Source organism: Ranitomeya imitator, chromosome 3, assembly GCF_032444005.1.
Source record: "Ranitomeya imitator isolate aRanImi1 chromosome 3, aRanImi1.pri, whole genome shotgun sequence".
In the NCBI taxonomy this organism is placed as follows: domain Eukaryota; kingdom Metazoa; phylum Chordata; class Amphibia; order Anura; family Dendrobatidae; genus Ranitomeya; species Ranitomeya imitator.
This window is the reverse complement of record NC_091284.1, coordinates 677,624,133-677,638,962: the sequence shown is the minus strand read 5'-3', so window position 1 is coordinate 677,638,962 and position 14,830 is coordinate 677,624,133. Positions and strand designations below refer to the sequence as shown.

Sequence of the window (14,830 nt, the reverse complement as noted above, 5' to 3'; positions counted from 1 at the left end):
ATGTTAGGCCTTCTTAGCCTGTCTGCCGTCACTCCTTCCACTAGACTTCCACTGACCAGACCACTGTTGCCCGTGTACCCCTGGAACCAATTTTAAATTGCCAACAGCCAAATGTTATTATGTTAGGCCTTTGATGCCTGTCTGCCGTCACTCCTTCCACTAGACTTCCACTGACCAGACCACTGTTGCCCGTGTACCCCTGGAACCAATTTTAAATTGCCAACAGCCCAATGTTATGATGTTAGGCCTTTGATGCCTGTCTGCCGTCACTCCTTCCACTAGGCCTCCACTGACCTGTCTACTGCTGCCCGTGTTCCCATGGAACCAATTGTAAATTGCCTACAGCCAGCCCATTTTATTATGTTAGGCCTTCGAAGCCTGTCTGCGGTCCCTCCTTCCACTAGGCCTCCACTTACCTGTCTACTGCTGCCCGTGTTCCCCTGGAACCAATTTTAAATTGCCTACAGCCAGCCCATTTTATTATGTTAGGCCTTCGAAGCCTGTCTGCGGTCCCTCCTTCCACTAGGCCTCCACTTACCTGTCTACTGCTGCCCGTGTTCCCCTGGAACCAATTTTAAATTGCCTACAGGCAGCCCAATTTATTATGTTAGGGCTTCGAAGCCTGTCTGCGGTCCCTCCTTCCACTAGGCCTCCACTGACCTGTCTACTGCTGCCCGTGTTCCCCTGGAACCAATTTTAAACTGCCTACAGGCAGCCCAATTTATTATGTTAGGGCTTCGAAGCCTGTCTGCGGTCCCTCCTTCCACTAGGCCTCCACTGACCTGTCTACTGCTGCCCGTGTTCCCCTGGAACCAATTTTAAACTGCCTACAGGCAGCCCAATTTATTATGTTAGGGCTTTGAAGCCTGTCTGCGGTCCCTCCTTCCACTAGGCCTCCACTGACCTGTCTACTGCTGCCCGTGTACCCCTTGAACCAACATCATAAAATAAAAAAAAAAGTATTTTGCTTATAAAAAAGAAAATACTGGTGAGATATCAAATGCAGACATTTTAACATTAAAAACAAACACACAACTAAAATCTGGTACAGTACTAAAAATGGCCACCAGCTACAATTACTTTATCCTGCAAGTATTTAACTGAAAGGTTTTTTAAATTGAAAACACAGATATGGCATCCACCGAGTGTTGTCCTGTCGCGTCTTCTTTATATTATTGCCGAGAAGATGCAAAACAATGAAAATAATAAAATCATTAATTACCAAAATAATAGAGAAAGTCAACACCACATTGCAAATAAACATTCATTCCAAATAAAGAAGCAGGGCGCGTCCGAGGGTGAGTATATACCTAATAAGAATATAATCACCCTCGGACACGCAATGCTTATTTCCAACAGCCTTCCTTCCTAAGAATCAGCCCTTCCGTGGTGTAGAGAGACGTTGTGTTACACTTCAAGGTGTTCCCCAGGTTGTCTTTCCTGAGCTTCGATCTTCCGGCTCTCGTTTAGTAGTTCTTGGAAACTACACTGCATTAGGCCTTCAAATTGGGTATGGGGTGTAGAGAGAGGGTGTGTTACACTCCAAGGTGTTCCCCAGGTTGCCTTTCCTGAGCTTCGATCTTCCGGCTCTCGTTTAGTAGTTGTTGGAAACTACGCTGCATTAGGCCTTCAAATTGGGTATGGGGTGTAGAGAGAGGGTGTGTTACACTCCAAGGTGTTCCCCAGGTTGCCTTTCCTGAGCTTCGATCTTCCGGCTCTCGTTTAGTAGTTCTTGGAAACTACACTGCATTAGGCCTTCAAATTGGGTATGGGGTGTAGAGAGAGGGTGTGTTACACTCCAAGGTGTTCCCCAGGTTGCCTTTCCTGAGCTTCGATCTTCCGGCTCTCGTTTAGTAGTTGTTGGAAACTACGCTGCATTAGGCCTTCAAATTGGGTATGGGGTGTAGAGAGAGGGTGTGTTACACTCCAAGGTGTTCCCCAGGTTGCCTTTCCTGAGCTTCGATCTTCCGGCTCTCGTTTAGTAGTTGTTGGAAACTACGCTGCATTAGGCCTTCAAATTGGGTATGGGGTGTAGAGAGAGGGTGTGTTACACTCCAAGGTGTTCCCCAGGTTGCCTTTCCTGAGCTTCGATCTTCCGGCTCTCGTTTAGTAGTTCTTGGAAACTACACTGCATTAGGCCTACAAATTGGGTATGGGGTGGAGAGAGATGGTGTGTTACACTCCAAGGTGTTCCCCAGGTTTCCTTGCCATTGCTTCGGTCTTCCGACTCTCGTTTAGTAGTTGTAGAAAAGTACACTGCATTAGGCCTACAAAATGGGTATGGGGTGGAGAGAGATGGTGTGTTACACTCCAAGGTGTTCCCTAGGTTGCCTTTCCTGAGCTTCTATCTTCAGGCTCTCATTAAATTGTGGTTAAATGGAACAACTGCATTTGGCGTACTAGTTGGTTTGGGGCCTACTATCGGTGTCTGCCACTCCTTGCTGTTCTCCTGGTTTCCTGTCCTGAAATTCCATTTTCAGGCTCTCGTTAAGTAGTTGTTAATGTTAGACTGCATTTGGCCTACTAGTTGGGTTGGGGCCTACTATCGGTGTAAGTAGTTGTTAATGTTAGACTGCATTTGGCCTACTAGTTGGGTTGGGGCCTACTATCGGTGTCTGCCACTCCTTGCTGTTCTCCTCCACTGAACAAAGCTGTGCCGCCTGTTTACTACGGTTGCCAATTTTGAACTGCATTTCGACTACTTACTGATTTGGCCCTACTCTCTGTGTCAGCCTCTCATTCCAGTTGTCCTCCACTGCAATGCCCCCTGGTTATTCCTGTGTTACCAATTTTGAACTGCATTTAGCCCACTTTATTCTTTGGGCCTATATCTGTGTTTCCACTTCATCGTGCCCATTGCCCAGCCAGTGATAGATGAGTCTGCTGGTACATTGACCCATAACGCAACATTCCCCGTGCATGCTACACAACAACATTGTGACCCTGCTGAAAGTCAGGTTGCTCTTCCCGCATACCATACCACCTTACACGGGAACAAAGAGGAAGGTGCAGATGAAAGTGCAGGTTCCTTCATCAGGTGGGGGGAGGAATACTAGTTGGCGACGTCACTGGCACAGGGCCTCTCATAGTACGCAAAAGTGTTGCTGCCGGTGGGAGGCGCCCCCGCCGTGCAAACACACCGCTGTACTTTGAGGGGCCCTGTGCCAGTGCCAATGCCAACAAGTGGGCCCCCCCTGCTTGCTCAGGATCACAGCACTTGCAAAGTTGAAATACTTACCTCTCCCTGCTCCACTGCCGTGACGTGGTCCAGATTTCCTGGGCCCACTAATTACTTGAACCAGCCCTACCCCACACAACTTTAGCCAAATGACCCCCAATTTCAAATGCCTTCCAATTATTATAAGGTAAATTACGCTTGACAAGCTTCATTAAGAAGAATGGATGGTTTTGACATTAAAATGGGCACTCTAGGTGTTTTCCTGGCCCCCACTCACTGCCGACTATGCTGCCCCATTGACTTGCATTGGGTTTCGTGTTTCGGTCGATCCCGACTTTTCGCCATAATCGGCCGATTTCACTCGACCCGACTTTTGAGATAGTCGGGTTTCGCGAAACCCGGCTCGACTCTAAAAAGGTCAAGGTCGCTCAACTCTACTCATTACTAGGGTTGAGCGAAACGGATCGTTCATTTTCAAAAGTCGCCGACTTTTGGCAAAGTCGGGTTTCATGGGAGAGAGAGAGAGAGAGAGAGAGAGAGAGAGAGAGAGAGAGAGAGAGAGAAAAAAAAAAAATCCCATTGCCTTTGCATTGGGTTTCGTGTTTCGGTCGATCCTCTACTTTTCGCCATAATCGGCCGATTTCACTCGACTCGACTTTTGAGATAGTCACCCGGCTCGACCCTAAAAAAGTCAAGGTCGCTCAACCCTACTCATTACTAAACATCACTTTCTTCCACTCTTCAGATGTCCAATCTTGATATTTCTTACAAAAGGCAAGCCTTTTCTTCATTGCTGCTGTGAGCAGGGGCTTCTTTGCGGCATGACAACTTGGTAGACCCAGGTCCTTCTGCAGGCGGTGATGAATTGTCCTAGTTGCGATGTTCTGGAGGAGCATAGGGTACTTGTTTTTTAGTTCAACGGCAGTTATAGAAGGATGTGACATCACTTCACGCTTCAGAAGCTTATCAGTCCTTGGTGAAGTCTTCTTAGGTACGCCAGAGCCTGACTTCCTCTGCGGTACCATCCCAGGAGGCAATGATGCCGCCAACCGCTTCAGTTGATAAATTGCTTCTCCTGACACTCCCAGATCTCTAGCTACAGTAATCACCGAATCCCCCTTCTCGAGCAGAGTCAAGGCACGGGATTTCTCTTCCATTTTAAGCTTCTTTCGACCCATTGTGGGAGATAATAAAAAACTGAGGGAGATAATAAAAGCTTGCCTAATAGCAAAACTGGCTGAGCTGCACATAACAAACAGAGTGCAGCTTTCGCTTTACCAGAGAAGTGAAAACTGAGCGTTGATTGGTTGATATTTGCAACAAAGCCAGCTTTAATATTAGACAGTTTTTTTATTTTCTCCCCCATTGTGTACAATTTTAAAAAGTGAAATTATGATGTGGATTTTACATGTAAAGTTTTTTTTTGCTGCGCAAGTGTAAAGATTTTTTTTGCCGGCACTGTAGGCAGTTGCTGACTGAGCTTCAGCTCAGGTAGTTGGTCCCTGACAGGGGTGGGAGCCTGTCAGAGGCCTAGACAGAAGGTTACGGAGCTGCGCCTGCCCCACGTGCGGCAGTTCCTAAGAAAGTACACGACCAGAGAACTGTATTGTAGAGAGTGAGAAAGAAGTCATAGCAAAATGAGTGGAAACCAGAAGGAGTTCTGCCCTGCACAGGTTGCCTCCTTATGAGGTGCAGAATCCCGGTAGCTGGAACACCGAGGGAGCAACAGTCCTTTATGCCTTGCTCCAGAGACCGGCAAGACAGCTAATTGCAAGTTACTGATCCGCCCCATACCCAGGAGGCAAGGTGGCACCTGTTGTGAATTTTGTGGCAGAGCTCCCTCCTGTGGTCACAAGTGGTACTTCGGCTGATCCTCTCTGTGAGCTTCTGTTGGTGGAGGGAAGTGGTACTGCGGCTTCTGAGTTTCCTCCCTCAGGTGATCTGGTGAGGTCGTTAGGTGCTTCTCTACTTAACTCCACCTAATGCTTTGATCCTGGCTTCCTGTCAATGTTCCAGTGTTGGACTTGCTTTTCCCTGGATCATTCCTGTGGCCTGCTGCTCTGCATAGCTAAGTTCTTCTTTGCTATTTGTTTGCTATTTTTTCTGTCCAGCTTGTCTTATTTTTTGCTGGAAGCTCTGGGACGCAAAGGGTGTACCTCCGTGCCGTTAGTTCGGTACGGAGGGTCTTTTTGCCCCCTTTGCGTGGTTTTCTTTAGGGTTTTGTGTAGACCGCAAAGTTATCTTTTCTATCCTCGCTCTGTTAAGAAAGTCGGGCCTCACTTTGCTGAATCTATTTCATCTCTACGTTTGTCTTTTCATGTTAACTCACAGTCATTATATGTGGGGGGCTGCCTTTTCCTTTGGGGTATTTCTCTGAGGCAAGGTAGGCTTATTTTCTATCTTCAGGCTAGTTAGTTTCTCAGGCTGTGCCGAGTTGCATAGGCAGAGTTAGGCGCAATCCACGGCTGCCTCTAGTGTTGTTTGGAGAGGATTAGGGATTGCGGTCTGCAGAGTTCCCACGTCTCAGAGCTCGTTCTATGATTTTGGGTTATTGTCAGATCACTGTATGTGCTCTGACCGCTATGTCCATTGTGGTACTGAATTGCCTTTCATAACAGTACAGGAAGCCCAAAGTACTAATGATTCTCAATAGAGGGAAAAAAGAAGTTCTGAGACCATTTTTTTTTTCTTTGCACTGTGTTTTGCCTTTTTTTTCCCCTAGACATTTGGGTGGTTCAGTACACAGGTGTAGCGATGGACATTAGAAGTCTGTCTTCATCTGTGGATCAGCTCTCGGCAAGAGTACAAAAGATTCAAGACACTATTGATCAGAAATCTATGTTAGAACCAAGAATTCCTATTCCTGATTTGTTTTTTGGAGATAGAACTAAGTTTCTGAGTTTCAAAAATAATTGTAAATTATTTCTGGCCTTGAAACCTCGCTCCTCTGGTGATCCAGTTCAACAGGTTTTGATTGTTATTTCTTTTTTGCGCGGCGACCCTCAGGACTGGGCATTTTCTCTTGCGCCAGGAGATCCTGCATTGAGTAATATCAATGCGTTTTTCCTGGCGCTCGGATTGCTGTACGATGAACCTAATTCAGTGGATCAGGCAGAGAAAAATTTGCTGGCTCTTTGTCAGGGTCAGGATGAGATAGAGGTATATTGTCAGAAATTTAGAAAGTGGTCCGTGCTCACTCAATGGAATGAATCTGCGCTGGCAGCTATGTTCAGAAAGGGTCTCTCTGAAGCCCTTAAGGATGTCATGGTGGGATTTCCTATGCCTGCTGGTTTGAATGAGTCTATGTCTTTGGCCATTCAGATCGGTCGACGCTTGCGTGAGCGTAAATCTGTGCACCATTTGGAGGTATTACCTGAGCTTAAACCTGAGCCTATGCAGTGCGATAGGACTTTGACCAGAGTTGAACGGCAAGAACACAGACGTCTGAATGGGCTGTGTTTCTACTGTGGTGATTCCACTCATGCTATCTCTGATTGTCCTAAGCGCACTAAGCGGTTCGCTAGGTCTGCCACCATTGGTACGGTACAGTCAAAATTTCTTCTGTCTGTTACCTTGATCTGCTCTTTGTCATCGTATTCTGTCATGGCATTTGTGGATTCAGGCGCTGCCCTGAATTTGATGGACTTGGAGTATGCTAAGCGTTGTGGGTTTCTCTTAGAGCCCTTGCAGTGTCCTATTCCATTGAGAGGAATTGATGCCACGCCTTTGGCCAAGAATAAGCCTCAATACTGGACCCAGCTGACCATGTGCATGGCTCCTGCACATCAGGAGGTTATTCGCTTTCTGGTGTTGCATAATCTGCATGATGTGGTCGTGTTGGGGTTGCCATGGCTACAAGCCCATAATCCAGTATTAGATTGGAAATCCATGTCGGTGTCCAGCTGGGGTTGTCAGGGGGTACATGGTGATGTTCCATTTCTGTCAATTTCGTCATCCACCCCTTCTGAGGTTCCAGAGTTCTTGTCTGATTACCGGGATGTATTTGATGAGCCCAAGTCCGATGCCCTACCTCCGCATAGGGATTGTGATTGTGCTATCAATTTGATTCCTGGTAGTAAATTCCCAAAAGGTCGACTGTTTAATTTATCCGTGCCTGAGCACGCCGCTATGCGCAGTTATGTGAAGGAATCCCTGGAGAAGGGGCATATTCGCCCGTCATCATCACCATTAGGAGCAGGGTTCTTTTTTGTAGCCAAGAAGGATGGTTCGCTGAGACCTTGTATAGATTACCGCCTTCTAAATAAGATCACGGTTAAATTTCAGTACCCCTTGCCATTGTTATCTGATTTGTTTGCTCGGATTAAGAGGGCTAGTTGGTTCACCAAGATAGATCTTCGTGGTGCGTATAATCTGGTGCGAATCAGGCGAGGAGATGAATGGAAAACTGCATTTAATACGCCCGAGGGTCATTTTGAGTATCTAGTGATGCCATTCGGACTTGCCAATGCTCCATCAGTGTTTCAGTCCTTTATGCATGACATCTTCCGAGAGTACCTGGATAAATTCCTGATTGTGTACTTGGATGACATTTTGATCTTCTCGGATGATTGGGAGTCTCATGTGAAGCAGGTCAGAACAGTTTTTCAGGTCCTGCGTGCTAATTCTTTGTTTGTGAAGGGATCAAAGTGTCTCTTTGGTGTGCAGAAGGTTTCATTTTTGGGGTTCATCTTTTCCCCTTCTACTATCGAGATGGATCCTGTTAAGGTCCAAGCCATCCATGATTGGACTCAGCCGACATCTCTGAAAAGTCTGCAAAAGTTCCTGGGCTTTGCTAATTTTTATCGTCGCTTCATCTGCAATTTTTCTAGTATTGCCAAACCATTGACCGATTTGACCAAGAAGGGTGCTGATTTGATCAATTGGTCTTCTGCTGCTGTGGAAGCTTTTCAAGAGTTGAAGCGTCGTTTTTCTTCTGCCCCTGTGTTGTGTCAACCAGATGTTTCTCTTCCGTTCCAGGTCGAGGTTGATGCTTCTGAGATTGGAGCAGGGGCTGTTTTGTCGCAGAGAGGTTCTGATTGCTCAGTGATGAAACCATGCGCTTTTTTTTCCAGGAAGTTTTCGCCTGCTGAGCGAAATTATGATGTGGGTAACCGAGAGTTGCTGGCCATGAAGTGGGCATTCGAGGAGTGGCGTCATTGGCTTGAAGGAGCTAAGCATCGCGTGGTGGTATTGACTGATCATAAGAACTTGACTTATCTTGAGTCTGCTAAGCGGTTGAATCCTAGACAGGCTCGTTGGTCGCTGTTTTTTGCCCGTTTTGACTTTGTGATTTCGTACCTTCCGGGCTCTAAAAATGTGAAGGCGTATGCTCTGTCTAGGAGTTTTGTGCCCGACTCTCCGGGTTTGTCTGAGCCGGCGGGTATCCTCAAGGAAGGAGTAATTGTGTCTGCCATCTCCCCTGATTTGCGGCGGGTGCTGCAAAAATTTCAGGCTAATAAACCTGATCGTTGTCCAGCGGAGAGACTGTTTGTCCCTGATAAGTGGACCAATAAAGTTATCTCTGAGGTTCATTGTTCGGTGTTGGCTGGTCATCCTGGAATCTTTGGTACCAGAGAGTTAGTGGCTAGATCCTTTTGGTTGTCCGTCTCTGTCGCGGGATGTGCGTACTTTTGTGCAGTCCTGTGGGATTTGTGCTCAGGCTAAGCCCTGCTGTTCTCGTGCCAGTGGGTTGCTTTTGCCCTTGCCGGTCCCGAAGAGGCCTTAGACACATATCTCTATGGATTTTATTTCTGATCTTCCCGTTTCTCAAAAGATGTCAGTCATTTGGGTGGTCTGTGATCGCTTTTCTAAGATGGTCCATTTGGTACCCTTGTCTAAATTGCCTTCCTCCTCTGATTTGGTGCCATTGTTCTTCCAGCATGTGGTTCGTTTACATGGCATTCCAGAGAATATCGTTTCTGACAGAGGTTCCCAGTTTGTTTCAAGGTTTTGGCGAGCCTTTTGTGGTAGGATGGGCATTGACTTGTCTTTTTCCTCGGCTTTCCATCCTCAGACTAATGGCCAGACCGAACGAACCAATCAGACCTTGGAAACATATCTGAGATGCTTTGTTTCTGCCGATCAGGATGACTGGGTGTCTTTTTTGCCTTTGGCTGAGTTCGCCCTTAATAATCGGGCCAGCTCGGCTACCTTGGTTTCGCCATTTTTCTGCAATTCTGGGTTCCATCCTCGTTTCTCTTCAGGACAGGTCGAGTCTTCGGACTGTCCTGGTGTGGATACTGTGGTGGACAGGTTGCAGCAGATTTGGACTCATGTAGTGGACAATTTGACCTTGTCCCAGGAGAAGGCTCAACGTTTCGCTAATCGCAGACGCCGTGTGGGTCCCCGACTTCGTGTTGGGGATCTGGTTTGGTTATCTTCTCGTCATATTCCTATGAAGGCTTCCTCTCCTAAGTTTAAACCTCGTTTCATTGGTCCGTATAGGATTTCTGAGGTTCTTAATCCTGTGTCTTTTCGTCTGACCCTTCCAGATTCTTTTTCCATACATAACGTATTCCATAGGTCATTGTTGCGGAGATACGTGGCACCTATGGTTCCATCTGTTGATCCTCCTGCCCCGGTTTTGGTGGAGGGGGAATTGGAGTATATTGTGGAGAAGATTTTGGATTCTCGTGTTTCTAGACGGAAACTCCAGTATCTGGTTAAATGGAAGGGTTATGCTCAGGAAGATAATTCCTGGGTTTTTGCTTCTGATGTCCATGCTCCCGATCTTGTTCGTGCCTTTCATGTGGCTCATCCTGGTCGGCCTGGGGGCTCTGGTGAGGGTTCGGTGACCCCTCCTCAAGGGGGGGTACTGTTGTGAATTCTGTGGCAGAGCTCCCTCCTGTGGTCACAAGTGGTACTTCGGCTGATTCTCTCTGTGAGCTTCTGTTGGTGGAGGGAAGTGGTACTGCGGCTTCTGAGTTTCCTCCCTCAGGTGATCTGGTGAGGTCGTTAGGTGCTTCTCTACTTAACTCCACCTAATGCTTTGATCCTGGCTTCCTGTCAATGTTCCAGTGTTGGACTTGCTTTTCCCTGGATCATTCCTGTGGCCTGCTGCTCTGCATAGCTAAGTTCTTCTTTGCTATTTGTTTGCTATTTTTTCTGTCCAGCTTGTCTAATTTTTTGCTGGAAGCTCTGGGACGCAAAGGGTGTACCTCCGTGCCGTTAGTTCGGTACGGAGGGTCTTTTTGCCCCCTTTGCGTGGTTTTCTTTAGGGTTTTGTGTAGACCGCAAAGTTATCTTTTCTATCCTCGCTCTGTTAAGAAAGTCGGGCCTCACTTTGCTGAATCTATTTCATCTCTACGTTTGTCTTTTCATCTTAACTCACAGTCATTATATGTGGGGGGCTGCCTTTTCCTTTGGGGTATTTGTTGTGAGTTCTGTTTTTGGGCTCCCTCTGGTGGTTACTGATGGTACTGGGTGATTTGTGTTCTGCTGTCTCTGGTGTCCACCTGTTCTATTAGGATTTGGGAGTTTCCTATTTAACCGGGCTTTCTTGTCATTTCCCCGCCGGCTATCAAGGTTATCAGAGTGTTTTGTTACCTCTGCTTCTGGCTTCAGTGATCTTCAGGACAAGCTAAGTTTTTGATTTTCTTGTTCCACGTTTTGCTTTATTTTTGTCTTGTCCAGCTTGCATATAATTGTTTCTTTGCTGCTGGTTGCTCTAGTGGGCTGTAATTGCTCCTCATGTTCCATGAGTTGGAACATGAGTTCAAGTAATTGCAGGATGGTTTTTTGAAGGGTTTTTTGCTGACCGCGCAGTTTACTTTTGTATCCTCTGCTATCTAGTTTTAGCGGGCCTCATTTTGCTGAATCTGTTTTCATACTGTGTATGTGCCTTCCTCTCATTTCACCGTCATTATATGTGGGGGGCTGCTATTTCTGTGGGGGATTTCTCTGGAGGCAAGAGAGGTCTGTGTTTCTTCTAACAGGGGAAGTTAGATCTTCGGCTGGTGCGAGACGTCTAGAATCAACGTAGGCACGTTCCCCGGCTATTGTTATTTGTGTGTTCAGGTTTAGGGTCGCGGTCAGCTCAGGTTCCATCACCCTAGAGCTCGTTGGTGCTTGTCCTTTTGTGATTCCCTGCCATTGGAATCATGACAGGTATTTCTCTGAGGCAAGGTAGGCTTATTTTCTATCTTCAGGCTAGTTAGTTTCTCAGGCTGTGCCGAGTTGCATAGGCAGAGTTAGGCGCAATCCACGCCTGCCTCTAGTGTTGTTTGGAGAGGATTAGGGATTGCGGTCTGCAGAGTTCCCACGTCTCAGAGCTCGTTCTATGATTTTGGGTTATTGTCAGATCACTGTATGTGCTCTGACCGCTATGTCCATTGTGGTACTGAATTTCCTTTCATAACAGGCACCCATGAGAGGCCAGGGCGTGCTAGAGTCCCTGTAAAAAGCCTCAGGCCACCGGTCATACGGGTTTCTCCTATCCATCTGGGGGACAGAGAGAGACATATCTAGAACATCTACAACAGTTGTGAGGACCTTATGAGAGGCTCAGCAATAAGGTACTACAACACCCAGGCACTAGAGGAAGGCTACTGATTTCCACCTGGATAAGGGGACTCTGGATTTGCCTCCAGACGGGCCGGACTCTGCCTGCCCTGTGATCTGGTGCTCTGGACTGTGGATGCTGAAGTCTTCAGTAAAAAGGTAAAGATACTGCAACCTTGTGTCCTCATTCTTCACTGCGCCTTACACCATTCACCATCCACCATCTACACACTGGGAAGCCCTGGGGACATACTTCACCTGTGGGAAGGTATACCATCTAGCTGCCACAACATCACCCCAGCGGACCCCTTAAAGCAGCGTCGGTCATCCTGACCGAATACCACAGGTGGCGTCACGAACATTATCCCTTTAAAGACCTTTCCCTTTTACAACGGACATCCCGAGGGCCACGGACCGGGTCAGCCACCGTGATATCCCCTTTGAGAACCGAAGGACCCGGTACCGAGTACCCCTAACCCTTGGGGGTGCTCCATATGCATTGTCCCGTCATCCCTGTCCTTGTATGCATGGCTCCCCCATCTTTGTCCTTATATGCATGCCTCCCTGTCCATGTATGCGTGCCTTCCCCTTCCCCGTCACTGTATGAATGCCTCCCCATCCCTGTCCTTATATGCATGCCTCCCCTGTCCCTGTCATTCTATGCATGCCTCCAACTTCCCTGTCCTGATATGCATGCCTCCCCGTGCCTCCTGTATGCATGCCTCCCCCAGAAATTAGATCATCATGTGATGGAAATTATATCACCCAAAAAAGCACCACAACAAAAAACTAAAAACTACTGTATATACTCGTGTATAAGCCAAGTTTTTCAGCACCTCAGCTTATACACGAGTCACGGTCCAGAAAGCCAGTGGAGGAAGGGGAGCGGCGGAGCAGTGGGTCACAGAGGCAGGAGCCGGCGGCTGTGGCTGAAGCCTGTGCCACTGCTGTAATAGCGCACAGTGCCAGCTGCAGCCGCCAGCTTCCAGCACACATCATACTCACCTACCTGCGCGCCCTGAGTGCTGGCACTGCATCTCGTTCCGGCTGCCGGCGCCTGCCTGCAGCTCTTCCTGCCGAGCGATCACATGGCCCTGCTCATTAAGGTAATAAATATGTGCCCCATGCCTATGGGAGTGGAGACGCGTGCATATGGATTTTTTTATGCTATTATTGTCTTCATGTTTTTCCTTTTAATATGTATTCACATTGTCATATTATAATGATATTATATTTATATAAATTTCTATGTAATATTCAATACTTGTCACGATTCATTTTTGGATTCGTGACAGCTCTGGCTCTGCTTTAATTGTAACGGCGTTTTTTTGCTTTCGTGCCAGCAAGGGTTAATGTCAGTTTCCTTGCTAGAAGCTGCTTTGTTACAAGGTCAGCTGATGTGGGTGGTGACCACTCCCACCATCCATTAAATAGTCACATGACGCATCAGCTGACTGCTGGTAATAGAGTTATTCTATGTAGACTAGCCTTGGAGTTTGCACCTCTGGTGTCAGCACTGAATTTGCTACTTCTGTGGAGTTCGGGTTCCGTTTCCATATCCTCTGCGGTGTGGAGCTTGGCAACGGAGCCTGGAGCTAAGTTTCTTGTTCCTATTTTTCTTATCTGTCTCGTGCTTGTCACTACCCCCTTTTTTTACACCATCTCCCTTGGTGAGGCTAGCATCCTTGCCGGCCAGTTAACGAGCCAGGGTTTAGTGAGGTGACATCTAGGGACTAGGCATGTGACACTGCCGGCGGGGGAAGGATACACATAGGGTGTTTGGGGTACTTAGGGATAGCCACAGGCTGTGTTAGGAGGTGCCCCATCCCTCGTTCCCTATTGTTAGGGCCTTCCTTTCCCTTTTTCCAACGCGTGTGTGTGTGGTGCTGTCCGCTGGACTGACCCCTGTTGGGTCATGACAATACTTTTCTATTTCTATGCACTGTCCCATTGGTCATTAGTTTACTATCTTTATTGGGTAGATTTAGCATTACTATTTTTCAGTTATTGTCCTCATTTCTCCTTTTTACCTATCTCTTATATGGTATTATATTTCATCTTGTGCCTTGTTGGCACAACTTTTTTGCACTATGCACTTGTCACTTTATCAGAGGAAAACAAGAGTCAGTAATACATCTGTGGTCTCCCTTTGCCTCTGGTTCCATAATATCATAGATATTCATCATATACTCACCTTAGGATCTTGTATGAGGTTTTGCCTTCACTTCTGCCCACTTCCAACATGAAGCGTCGCTCACGGAATCCGAATGTGACGAGGCATGGCCTCTGACGTTGTAAGGGGCACGACCAGGGCAGTAGTCATGGCCTAGCACTCCAGCGTATCTGTGCCCTGGCCTCCCATTACATGAAAACATTGTCCATCACTTTGCGTTCCCGTGGCTCTACTTTCTGCGCCGTTAGGGTCACCTCTGCTTCGTTGTAGGCTCCCATTAGTTGGTGTTATAAAGATTGAGATACAGTCCTGTTTAACATCTGTCGCCATCTGCCGGCCGTCAGGAGAAGAGCAGTTGGGGCTAAAATTAGGGTTAGGGTTAGGGTTGGGGCTAAATTTAGGGTTAGGGTTAGGGCTAAATTTAGGGTTAGGGTTGGGGCTAAATTTAGGGTTAGGGTTAGGGTTGGGGCTAAATTTATGGTTAGGGTTAGGGTTGGGGCTAAATTTAGAGTTAGGGTTAGGGTTGGAGCTAAACATAGGGTTAGGGTTGGGGCTAAATTTAGGGTTAGGCTTCTTTCACACTTGCGTCGGTACGGGGCCGTCGCAATGCTTCGACCCGACATACCGACGCACGTTGTGAAAATTTTGCGCAATGTGGGCAGCGGATACAGTTTTTCAAGGCATCCACTGCCCAGTCTATGTCCTGGGGAGGAGGGGGCGGAGTTACGGCCACGCATACGCGGTCGGAAATGGCGGACGCGACATACAAAAAATCGTTATATTGAACGCTTTTTTGTGCCGACAGTCCGCCAAAACACAACTGATCCAGTGCACGACGGACGCGACGTGTGGCAAAAAACGCATCCTGCGGGCACATTTGCAGGATCCGTTTTTTTGTCCAAAACGACGGATTGCGATGGATGCCAAACTACGCAAGTGTGAAAGTAGCCTTAGGGCTAGGGTTAGGGTTGGGGCTAAAG

At 47.4% G+C, this 14,830-nt stretch overlaps 1 protein-coding gene across 1 annotated transcript in view; it reads right to left on the bottom strand.

The window, feature by feature from the left end:
* The window catches only part of LOC138670754 (inactive dipeptidyl peptidase 10-like), a 265,499-nt gene that overhangs the window by 29,112 nt on the left and 221,557 nt on the right, over positions 1-14,830 (bottom strand). The gene's annotated exons all lie outside the window — the stretch shown is intronic.